The sequence below is a fragment of the Euprymna scolopes genome, chromosome 16, assembly GCF_053919585.1.
Source record: "Euprymna scolopes isolate OS-2025 chromosome 16, ASM5391958v1, whole genome shotgun sequence".
In the NCBI taxonomy this organism is placed as follows: domain Eukaryota; kingdom Metazoa; phylum Mollusca; class Cephalopoda; order Sepiida; family Sepiolidae; genus Euprymna; species Euprymna scolopes.
This window is the reverse complement of record NC_136497.1, coordinates 70,137,425-70,149,924: the sequence shown is the minus strand read 5'-3', so window position 1 is coordinate 70,149,924 and position 12,500 is coordinate 70,137,425. Positions and strand designations below refer to the sequence as shown.

General features: G+C 36.9%; 1 pseudogene; it reads left to right on the top strand.

Annotated features, from left to right (window-relative positions):
* Window positions 1-7,488: 7,488 nt before the first annotated feature.
* LOC145296550 (U2 spliceosomal RNA) lies at window positions 7,489-7,667 on the top strand (annotated as a pseudogene).
* The last annotated feature ends 4,833 nt before the right edge of the window (window positions 7,668-12,500 follow it).

Here is a 12,500-nt window from a genome sequence, read left to right as displayed (position 1 = left end):
TTGTCCCAACTCATGTTTCCTGTGAACGTTAGGCCGAGGGGTTAAAAGAAGTACCTTAATCTAATGAATCTTTGGTCATTGCTATTGATGGTAGAGAAGGTTTCTTGTAATTATTGAAGGGAACAGGCATGGCAGTATTGAATGAGACATCAATTTTTGTCCCCATTCTACTACAGATTTGAGGTCATCCTCTTGTGTTTCTGCTATTTCTTTAAATATGTGTTCATTTGTTTTCTTGTTATAGAGCGTGGTGTCATCAGCATATATACCCATTTCAGAGACAATTTTGTCAGGCAGGTCATTTATAAATATTAGGAACAATAAAGGTCCAGGGATAGACCCCTGAGGCACTCCCGTATTTATATCATATTGTTTATATGTACGATCGTCGAGGACAACCTGGACGTTTCTCTTATCTAGGAAGGATTTAATTATGTTGAGTATTCGTCCAGTGATACCGAATGATCTGATTTTCCTGATGAGATCCTCATACCATACCCTGTCATAAGCGTTACCGCTCTACTCTCCCCTGCTTTGTCCAGTGAATGGTATATACGTTCAGAGATTACAGTTAGGATATCTGCCGGTGAACAGGCTTGCCTAAATCGATATTGTTGGTCGGTCAGAAGTTTCGCATGTGTAAGGTGATAGACTATCGCTTGATTGATTATGAACTCAAATATTTTGGGCGAAAGTGAGAGGAGGCTAATGGGGCGATAATTATTAGGTCAGTTCTTTCGCAGAATTCTTGACAACTGGTACTACAGAAGTAGTTTTCCAGCAGTCAGGAAAGCAAGGTTCTTTAAGGCATTTGTTGTAAAATATGGCGAGAACTGGAGCTACATTGGCCATATTTTTAATAGCACAGCCCGGATGAGATCAGGCCCACATGCTTTTGAAGTGTCAAGATTTTTATGATAGCATGAATCTGAGCAGGGGTCATTTTCATATCGTCTAGCGTGGCGTCTGTCCGCATAGGTAATTCAGGTAGGGGGTGGTTGGTAGGGTCCAATGTGGAGTTTGAGGCAAACCGACTGGCAAGCATATTAGCCGTCACGGTTGCTATGCAAACAACCTCATGATTGTTGGATAGTGGGGGAATTGTTGATTGCCTATTATTTACTACACTGTTGTAGATTTTCCAGAAACCATGGGTTCCTAATTTTTAAGCTCTGATGCGTTTTTTGGTGGTTTCAGTAAATCCCCTCTTAACTGTCGCTATTTCTTTCTTACAGTAACCTTTAGCTTCTATATACTTCCGTCAGTTTGAACTGGATTTATGTCGGTTAAATCTTTGGTAACCATGCTGCCTTTGCGCAATGGCAGCTGCACAAGTAGAAGTAAACCATTGGGAAGAGTGCGGTTTGCTATAAAATCTCCGCGTGGGTAAATGTGTTTCAATTGCCGTTTTGAATCATTCAGTGGTCTCAATTGCGCTGTTTAGCAGGAAGAGAAAATATATTTCCCCATTGTGCATTTCTGATGAGATCCCTGATGACTTTCCAGTCAGCCTTTTTATAATATCTCGTTGTTTTGAGCAGTGGCCCTTCAGTTTTGGCTCTAGAGTCTAGGTGGATTTCAAATATTATCACTGCATGATCAGCCTTCTTCAAGTGGGCTGTGGGCATTCGTTATACAATCATCGGGAACAATGGTCAGAAACAGATCTAGAAGTGATGAGTGGGGTTCATGCTGGTCTGGGAAACGGGTTGAAAACGTAACCATCTGTATAGGGAATGGGATATAGATAAGTTATGCGTTGAGCTACAGCTGCGTCTGTGTAAGTAGAGAATCCAGGCCAGTTGCTGTGGTGGAGATTGAAGTCACTAAAAACATGCACTTGTGCGCTAGTATCGAGAGAGAGTGCTTTGTTTATGCTGTCAGAGACCTTGTTTATTAGAGTGCAGTCCTGAGTTGAGGGATAGCGGTAGAGAAAATAAAAGTAGCTACTGTTATATTGCATGTTAAGTCCAAAGCACATAAAGGCTTGATCGTCCGATTCTATATTTCTCTGGTCAGCGGAAGGGTGTCGTTTGATCTTTATTTCGAGACTTCCTCTGGATGAATGAAATAAAGACGAAACGGTCTGTTCCTTTTAATTTCTCTATCTCGTTTTCTATCTATCTATCTATCTATCTATCTATTTATCTATCTATCTATCTATCTATCTCTCTCTCTCTCTCTCTCTATATATATATATATATATATATATATATATATATATATATATATATATATATATATAAGGGAGAGAGAGATAGACTCATACAAATTGAGATTTGTTTTTCAACCTTAGACATTATTACCACTGTCAGTCGTTTTATTTGATAATTTTATGATTTTATATTTAAACATCCCAGAGAAATTTCTGTTTTTTTCTCAATACTTTTACCACATAAAACATCTACAGTCTATTTGCATATTCAACACACAATTTTATCGTTTGTATAGTTTTAACTGGACTATATACCTAAACAAGTCCAATCTAATTTCATGTTCTGCTTGGGCCGTATAATGCATTTATTGATTATGTGGTTCAATGTTTCGTTTCGTTGTTAAGAGAACCATGATTTTCAGATTTTCTTACGCTTATCCGTCTCAATGCTAAATAATTTGTGATTATTGTTATTTATCCACAAGGACACTTTACTTTTGCTAATATCACCGAGTTTTCAATGACCGTACAGTGACATTCCCCGGAGTCTAAATAATAGACAATCCCCTCATATTATCCGCATTCTCTTTTTTTTTCAACAACCGTTGCAAATGAATCATGTGAAGTAACCCGTTAAAATGCATTCTGGCCAGGATTGACGATTTGCCATATAACTTTGGTGATGCCAAGTACATAGCTCTATTTTAACTCGATGTGTTCGCAACCTTCACGTTATAAATCTGTGAGCATATGATTCCAAAACAGATCGTTTAAACCTATACAAACGAATTGCATATGTTAAATAGTAACGCGCTGATTAATAAAAATTACCAGTGGGGGAAGAGCCCAGTTTTTCCAGGTTGAAAAATACGCTTAAATATGATATTTTAATTTGTCCAGATTTCGTATATATTATTATAGAGTCGTGATTTAAAAAGTAAAACGTATTTGGGTGGTATCAGTTTGAAGCGAAACCGAAAGCAAAACTGTAGCATTCAAAGCTGGTGACGTTTTCACTGTACACACATGACACGTATATGAACTAATTAAAAATAAATCGAGATGAATTACAAAATGTTTAACTTTTTTTTTTTAATTTTGATCCTTTTGTCGACCCATAACAACTATTTTAATCGACGTTTGAGGCATCTAGTGCCGCTCTGCAACCTTTAGTGTCGGAAGAGTTAGTTTGAAATTATGGAGTCAGACAAACAGACATAGTGCTTTTTTATATATAAGATTTTTAATTTCGTGAGATAAAGTTACAAATTGCATGGCGAGATTTACCAAGCATAATACACAACGCACTCTCTTTTATCACAGGACAACCCCACACACACAAATATATACACATTTGAATCCTATGTGAACTATTATGTTACTGCACCTGTGAGATAAGGATCGCTAATTCGTATTATTTGGATGATGCAGACTACTGATCTCAGCTAAAGTGTTATTTCCACAATGTAACCCCCGACTTTCTGGTTCGCAAGTAGGGTAACGGGGAAATTACTTCGTAAAATTCAGTTGTAAGTGGCAGTCTTATAGAGACGACAATACAAAAAATACAATTGCGCATTACTTAGGACTTCTACTCCGTTAAGGCTGACGGAACGAGACACTGCAACGCTCGTGGATAACACTAAAGTTCCGTTCACAATTCCCGAGTTCAACAAGTACGATATCAGAGTTCGACAATATACACCCGAAGAAAGTCGAAGTTGGGACCGAAACATTGTGTAACACTCAAGGTTCTAACAATAATCCGAATAATTCAATCAATACGACTTGTCGAGCTATATAGGATCACTTAAATGCATTTCTTTAAAAGGGTATTTTCTATAGAATAATTCCATTACTGTAGACTTTGCATTTAATTGCAAGACAATTATATTTGCATTTATATATGATCTACCTCTGCATTCCATGTTTAAAAAGAAGGTGTCCTCTATATTATCAGACCTGACCAAATGTTTAATTGAAGGCATAGACCGATTCATATTATCCAAAAACATTTCAACAAAAACTTAACAGCCAGCCGTGGTGCTCCCCAGAAGGTGCTGCTGCAATCGCGCACAGAAATCACTTCTTTCATATCTACCAAAGTAATAGATGTACTGAGAGTAAATCTGTTTTCAGGACCGCCAACAACCACTGTAAAAGAGTAACAAAAAATGCAAGAGCGCTATATGCTCAGTCCGTTAAATCCAAAGTAGCTAAGCAGCGGCTCGGTTCCCACCAGTTTTGGCAAATAGGAAACAGGATCCTGAACAGAAGCTTGCGTTCTATTCCAAATATCATTAATGGACCTGAGGTCATCTCGTCAGCATCAGACAAAACCAAACTATTTGCCAAGACTTTTGCAGCAAATTCTACCTCATGCGACCAAGGCAATTCCATATTTCTCCTATAACCGACAACACGCTATACATCATACAAATATCTGTGCGTGATGTAAACAACTGGTGCTGGCGGCATTCCAGTTATAGTGTTGAAAAGCTTCACCCAGAACTTGACCCCATACTTACAAAACTGTTTAAGCGTTGTCTTAAGGAGAATTGCTTCCAACACCCTGGAAAACCGCATCAGTATGTCCTGTATTTAAGAATGCAGGTGATAGATAATCTCCCTCCCAGTACAGACCAATAATCTCCTATGTCTCATGAGTAAATTGCTGGAATCCATATTAAATAAAGAAGTAGTCAACCATCTCAGCAGAAATAAGCTTCTTAATGACATGCAATATAGTTTTCGTTCTGCTAGATCTTCAGAAGATGTGCTAACGGTTATATCTCATAGGATTAGTGAATCTCTCGGCAAAGGCTTATTTTCTAGGGTAATTGCTCTTGACATATCAAAGGCCTTCGATAAGGTATGGCATAAAGACCTACTTCATAAGATTTCCAGCTACGGTATACTGGAAATGAAGGGCAGAATTTAGAATCCCACAGTATTAATGTTGGTGTCCCTCAGGAGTCCATCCTGGACCCAAATCTCTTCCTAGTCTACATCACTGATCTCCCAAAACACATACTTAAATCATTCATTGACCTATATGCTGGTGACACAACCATCTATGGCAACACATCAAAGGCCGGAAATGACCAAATTCTCTCTGATTCTCTCTCCTCTCATCTTGTGCGCGTGGTACAATGGGGGAAGAGGTAGCTGGTTACTTTTACTGTATCTAAAACCAAGCTTCAATCTTTACATCATGAACGTGCACCTGATGTGCTTAAGTGTGTGGTAGTCCACTATTGCAATCAGATGGCCGCTGGCAGACCCTGACTATGGCAGCAGAACTCGGCGCCGGCTCACAAGTTCAAAGAGACTAAGGCTTGGTTTTAGAAGAAGTGCTACGACTTTGTACCCTTCCCTTACTGCCCTCCTCGCCGGACCTGAACCATTTAGACACTTTCGTTTAGTCATACATCAAAAACCTCACCAACATGACCTCCTACAACAACAAACCCAGTCTGATCGACACCATCTGCTGAATATTCGCCGAGCTCTCGCTGGCGCTTGGGGGAAAAGCCATGCTCCCAGTTCCAGACGCGTATCAAAGCGGCAATTGAAATTGAAGGTGGCTTTATTGAATAGATTTCAGCTCTACTAAATAATTAAGTTATATGAACGGATTTTTTTTCACTAAATGTTAAAATAAACTGTAGTATTATTTTCTTGCGGGCGACCCTTTTATCATTCCACCTTGTATATAATATAAATATTAACTTTCGACAATCAATACCCTTTTACTCATGTTTCGGTTTGCACATTCTATTTTTAGCTATATCTTTAATATTTCTAGTTTCAGCACATCACAAATGCGTCTACACATATCGTTGTGAACGCCCGCCAGTTGTTTACGCGTAACAGCAACAATCTTCGTAATTACTCCAGCTTGCCACATGTGATTGTTTTCGTTTCACCTCAACTCAAGAGACCCAGATTTAAAGACTTGAATTACATCAAGAAGGCTGAAATGACAAAGTTTATGGAATCCTAGAAAACAAATATTTCTAACAACACATAAAAAGGCTAGAGATTATAAAACCTACTCGCCGTATATCCACGGCGTTGCCAGGTTAAAACATAAAGGGTTTAGTCACATACTATTTAAGATACACTGAATATCCTAACCTTTAATGATGTTTTTGATAGTGGACCACGTGTCGGATTTATGGAAGAATACAACACATCCATTTTCGCCTATAAAAATTAAACGAGAAATGACTCTCATATCTTTAAGGACAAATCACTCTCATAAACTAACTTCCGTTTTTAAAGTCAACTGGTTTGGCTAATGAGAATTGAAAATAAATTTTATATTAATAAAACTAAAGATAAATTAAATCAACTTGAGATAATATATACTGGAATGAAAGTGTGTAAACGTTCTTTTTCAGTATGAGAATTACATTTTTAAACAGAGCACTTTTTGTATATATTAATCAAATGGTGAACAAACAAACAGAACTTCAGGTATAGAATTTTCGTATCATTCAAACACTACCGTGTTTGATTGGTTGGTTGTTTTTATTTAACGGCATATCAACATTTTCAGGTTATTTAATGCCGAATTCAAAGATTTAAGAAAACATTTAGATCTTGGTCAATGTAGGGGCAACCCTTCATACCAATTGTCACTATCCGGCTCCCCTACTCCCCGGGTAGTTGGTCCCCATTTCGCCTTCACTCCTCACATTAAAAATCGACCTTATGTCTAATTTGCGCTGTGGGGGAACAAATAAGTACCAACTCCACGTATAAGACCTTGGTCAATGTAGGGGCAATCCTTCATACCAATTGCCACCATCCAGCAGCCCTACTCCCCGGGGAGCTGGCCCCCATTTCCTCTTCACTCCTCACATTAAAAATCGGCCTTGTGCCTAGTTTGCTCCTAGGGGGAGCAAAAAACATCCCCTTTTCTTGGCCTGTTGGCCAAGATCAAAGTGTAGTATCTGATCCGGCAGATACTGCAAGCAAAGACCATATGTGGGAGAAACCCCACATATAAGAACTTGGTCAATGTAGGGGCAACCCTTTATACCAATTGTAACTATACAGCTCTCCTACTCCCCGAGGAGTGGGTCCCCATTTCGTCTTCACTCCTCACATTAAAAATTGGCCTTGTGCCTAATTTGCTCGGTGTGGGAGCAAATAAATACAAACCCCACATATAAGACCTTGGTCAATGTAGGAGCAACCCTTTATACCAATTGTAACTATCCAGATCCCCTACTCCCCGTAGAGTTGGCCCCCATTTTCGCTTCACTCCTCACATTAAAATTCGGCCTTGTGCCTAATTTGCTCGGTGGGGGAGCAAATAAATGCCCTTTTCTTGGCCGTTTGGCCAAGATCAAAGTGTAGTATCTCTTCTTAATATAAGCTGTACTTACGTTTGTAACTGTTCCTTGGCCATATGGCTAAGATCAAAGTGTAGTCTATGTTCTTAACAGATGATGCACTTACATTGGTTACTTTTCTTTGGCAATGGAAGGGGAAACCCTTCCATGATGAGGTATTTTTAGTCATATGCAAGTCTCTCCATCGGTCAGTCTGTAACATATTTACATTTTATTTTTTTTATTTTTCGGCAAGGGGTATAGAGTAACATTTTAATCCTCCGATTTATCAGAGAATGTTTTCAATGGGTCCGTCTGTCCGTTAGCCCGGATGATTGACGGATAACTACCCATTAGTTTTCCCTGAAATTTTGTCACAAATTATACTTGAATATATAAATGTGCATAGTAAAACAATTTTTTTTTTCTTCGAAAAATCCTATTTTGCCCGCAGGGGCTCAAAAGGGGTCAAAACTGGCCAAAACTGGCACTTTTTGTCCCGTAACATTTGATCCACCCATTAGATTTTTCTGAAATCGCCCAAACCGATGCTGCACTTGTTTGTAACTAATAAGTTAATGTGTTACGGATGGACCGACCGACCGACCGACCGACCGACTGAGAATAGTTTTTTTTTTTTAAATGTATTTCAGAGAATAGTGCTTTTAGTCGTGTGCAAGCAACTCTATAAGTCACTCAGTCGGTCGGTCGGTCGGTCGGTCCGTAACGCATGTACTTTTTATTTCTTTTTATGTTTATTATACGACTATTTATTGTTTTTCGGGGTTCCTGAATACGAAAATAACGTTTCAAGTTCCCTAAATAAAATAGTTTTTGTGATATAAAGTGGGGGATCACTTTTCTGTATTAATTTAATGTAAAATGATCACCCACTTTAAAACCAGTCAGTCCCAAAACCATTCAAGTCATTCTCCAGATCATTCAAGTTACTTTTGAAGGATTCCAGCTATTTTTTAAGCATTCAAGTCATTCTTAAGGTCATTCAATTCATCCTTAAGTTCATTAAAGTCATTCTAAGTCATTTACTTTTTATTTATTTAAGTCATGTCAGCCCATTTTTCGGTCATTTTAGTTTATCTTTAAGCATTTCATGTCAATCCTACATTCCCGCATTCATTCATTACACAAGAGCACGCGACTAATGGCTATCGGCCTTGTTTCTATTGTAATAATAGATGAAAGATACAATAAATTCAAAGATAATTTCTCTAAAGGTGAAACCATATAGCTCATTGTGTCTAACTGAAATTAAGTTGTTTGTTTCACTAATTTGCTTACTTTTAAAAGACACATTGTATTTTGTTTTTAAATTTCCTTGGGAAGCTCTTTCATATGTTTTGCCATGTATGAACCTAGTTAAGTATTTATATGAACAGCAATGTAAATATAAACGCGCTTTCTGTTTTCCGTCGCATTTTAAATCAAATAACAATGGAGCCTGGCCAGTCCCAGATGAGCAACCTTTTGACATTGCTAGGCGATGTATGTCACCTATACATAACCGAGATATATACCCGTATGCGGCTGTAAATCGCTTGTAAGTTTAATAGTCCATGTAAACTTCCTCCTTCGAAGGATGTCGGCATAACTCGATCAGGGATAATACCTGATCAGCAGTGATCAGTTCGGTTAAAATAGCATAGTGAAACAAACCACGTAAAGAGACAGATATAAGCTTTTAACATTTTCATAAATGTTTGACTAGGCTTGGTAAAACATTATTATAGTATTTAGTGTCACCAAGTCTTTATGGAAGGTGATGATAGCTTAATGGACTGACAACCTGGATATCTCAATATCGAATCCGGTTCACTCCACAGAAGTCACTTTCACTTAAGATGTTAGCAGTCTTCAAGTGGTCCTTCTCGTAAGTACCTAATTTCTTTAAATAAATAATTCTGACTATAAAATATCGGAAAAACCAATGCCAACAACAGGATCTTCGCACTCATTCGATATGATGATGGTGATCACCTCTTCTGGTAGATTGTATCGCAGAACATATACGCTTCTGTTCCGTGTTTGCTATTGAACCAAATGTGAGATTAACCATGTGACCTATCATTTTTATTGTTATATATGTCTAATGTTTCAACCTATTTGCTACTTACAGAAACAATTCCATTACCTATGTATATTTAAAGACAAGTAGGTTGGTTAAGTTGCTGCTATTATTTTTTGTTTCCATACTTTACGACAGAGTACGTTTGAACTGAGAATAAGCAAGGGATATATTTAGTGCATCTATACTCTTATTACATATTTAATACACCTTTGTACATCGGAATAATGCATGTTCAATTCACCGTCGCCAGTGGCGTTACTTTTCTAAAAAAATTATAACTTATCAATTTATTAGAATTCCAGTTTTTAAATAATGACTCCTATATCACGTTGACAAGAAATATTTTGCGGGGTTTTATCTTTTAAATTCAGATGAACATATCTCGGTTCAAACAAAATATTATTGATCGAAATAAGCACCATCTTAATCAACACCCTTTTGCCAACGCAAACTAGTGAATTTATATCAGTAACGTAAAAATCTTGCGTCCTGGTGGCGATTAAGTCGGTGGAGTTATTTAAGCATTACTAACGCAGAAAGTTGTCGAGATGCTTTAAAAAGTTGTAGTCGATAGATGAGTAGTCTGGGGATTATGGTGGATGAAGCAGAGTTTCGCAACGCAATTAATCTAAATTATGCAGGCTCGGTTTAGCAACGTGCAGTCGAGTAATGTCGTGGATGAAAATTTTCTGTTAACAAATGCTGAGTGTTGTCGAAGTTTCTGATGCATTCATCCATTGTTGAAACTACTACTTCACCGTAATGGTTTCGCCTGCATTAAAAAACACTGTAATAGATGCAGACCACTAAACAATCTTTTGGTGTAACTCTGGCTTCGGGAAGCAAAGCGGTGTCGGTTGTCATACAGAACCTACTTTCATCGCAAGTCACAACCCGGTCAAAAAACGGTCGTTCTTGTTGCGGAAAAGAATAGGAGATAGCACGGTTCTAACGTCGTTTCTTTTGGTTGTCATTCAATTCGTGAGGCACCCATATATTAAGCTTTTTTGTCTTTCAAATCTCTTCCAAGTGACTGAAAATCGTCGTATACGTTACATCTAATTCAGAAGCCAGTTTCTGAACTTGCGTGACTTGGCTTCGACTAAGGGTTTTAATCGATCATTGTCAACATCCGATGGTTAACCATTACACTCATCATTCTCAAGACTGTTGTCGCTGCCACGAAAGTTCTTAAACCACCATTGTGCTGTGCGTTAAGTAGTCGTTTTTTGACTAAAACCCTTCACTGATAATACAAACTATTTTAACAGCTTTTCGGCCTAGCTTTAATTGAAATAAGAAAATTGTGCAATTTTTTTTCATCTTGTTATAACGTTCTAAAAAGGAGGCATAAAACGATTCTTTTAAAACGATTGTAATTGAAACGAATAGGTCGAGCGCAGACAAATTAGATGAAATTAAAATGATATGTAAACTAAAGGTTTATTACGAAAACATTCGAAAATACATCATTTAAAATTTAAAAATCCGCAGGAACCTTCTTGTCAATCTAATATAACGCTACGTTTATTCTTTATTCCATATTAATATAAAGAATCGAATATTAGTTCTAATTCATGAAAAATCATTTTAAAAATGTCCAGAAAATCACACAAACATTCTCTTATTAAATATTTCACCTGGGGAAGATAGTTCTTTCTCTAATATACAGCAATGTAAATATATATATATATATATATATATATATATATATATATATATATATATATATATATATTTGTTTTAATTTTGTTTAAAATAATTATAAAATTTAAGAAAGTCACACGGTTTTAGTTTTGACAATATTGCCCTCGGTAAAGGCGGGTCTTTTTTCTGGTATACGACAATATAAAGAAACAAATAAATTATTTTAAATTTTATTAAAAATAATAGGAAATCCAATAGATTCCCACGCATTTCAGTTTTCAAATTATTCCCCAGGGAATTCGCTAGTATACAACAATATAATGAAATAAATATCATATTTAATTGAATTAAAAATAATAAAGCTTCATTTTTGAAATTATTACTGCCGGGCAACGTTATAATTTCAAAACAACGACCTTGTATTTAACATTTCCTTCTGCTGAGGAGAAGGGGCGGTAAAAAAAAAAATTAAAAAACAGACCATATCTGACAGCACGTACGTTTCACTATATTGCGGATTCTACGAGTCCTCATTTATGAATGAGTTTCGAAAAGACTAGAAACATATTTTCGTTTCTATCGACATAGTCTCATTTTGGAAAGTTGCATTTTTCGAGCATAAAATGTCGACACTGAATGTAACTTTGCCGTCGGTTAGAGGAAATTAAAGAAAGAATAATTCTTTCGTTTCTGCCGTTTAAGGCTTCCTCATTTGTGCCGGAAGAACTCAAACCGCATCTCTGTTCCCATTCAATGCGTCTCTTTTAAGATACTGAGGTTCTTAACATAAAACTGGTTAGATTTACCTTTGAGATTTTCACATTAGGGAGGTTTAGCTTAGATTTTCTGAGTTTCTTCGCATTAGAGATGTTTAGCATAACTTTTCTGAGTTCACATAAGAGATGTGTAGGTTTAATTTTCTGAGTTTCTTCACATTAGAGAGGTTTAGCTTAACATTTTCTAGGTTTCTTTACATAAGAGATGTTCAGCTAACCATTTTCTGAGTTTATTTACATCAGAGATGTTTAGCTTAATATTTCTGGGTTCATTCACATTACAGATGTTTAGCTTAATATTTTCTAAGTTTATTTACATTAGATATATTTAGCTTAATGTTTTTTGGGTTTTTCACATTAGAGATGTTTTACTTTATTTTCAAGTAAAAAGAGATCACCCTTTCTCACCCTGATCTCCACTCTCTCTCTTTCTCTCTCTCTCTTTCTTTCTCTCTCTCTCTCTCTTTCTCTCTCTCTCGTGCGCACGCACT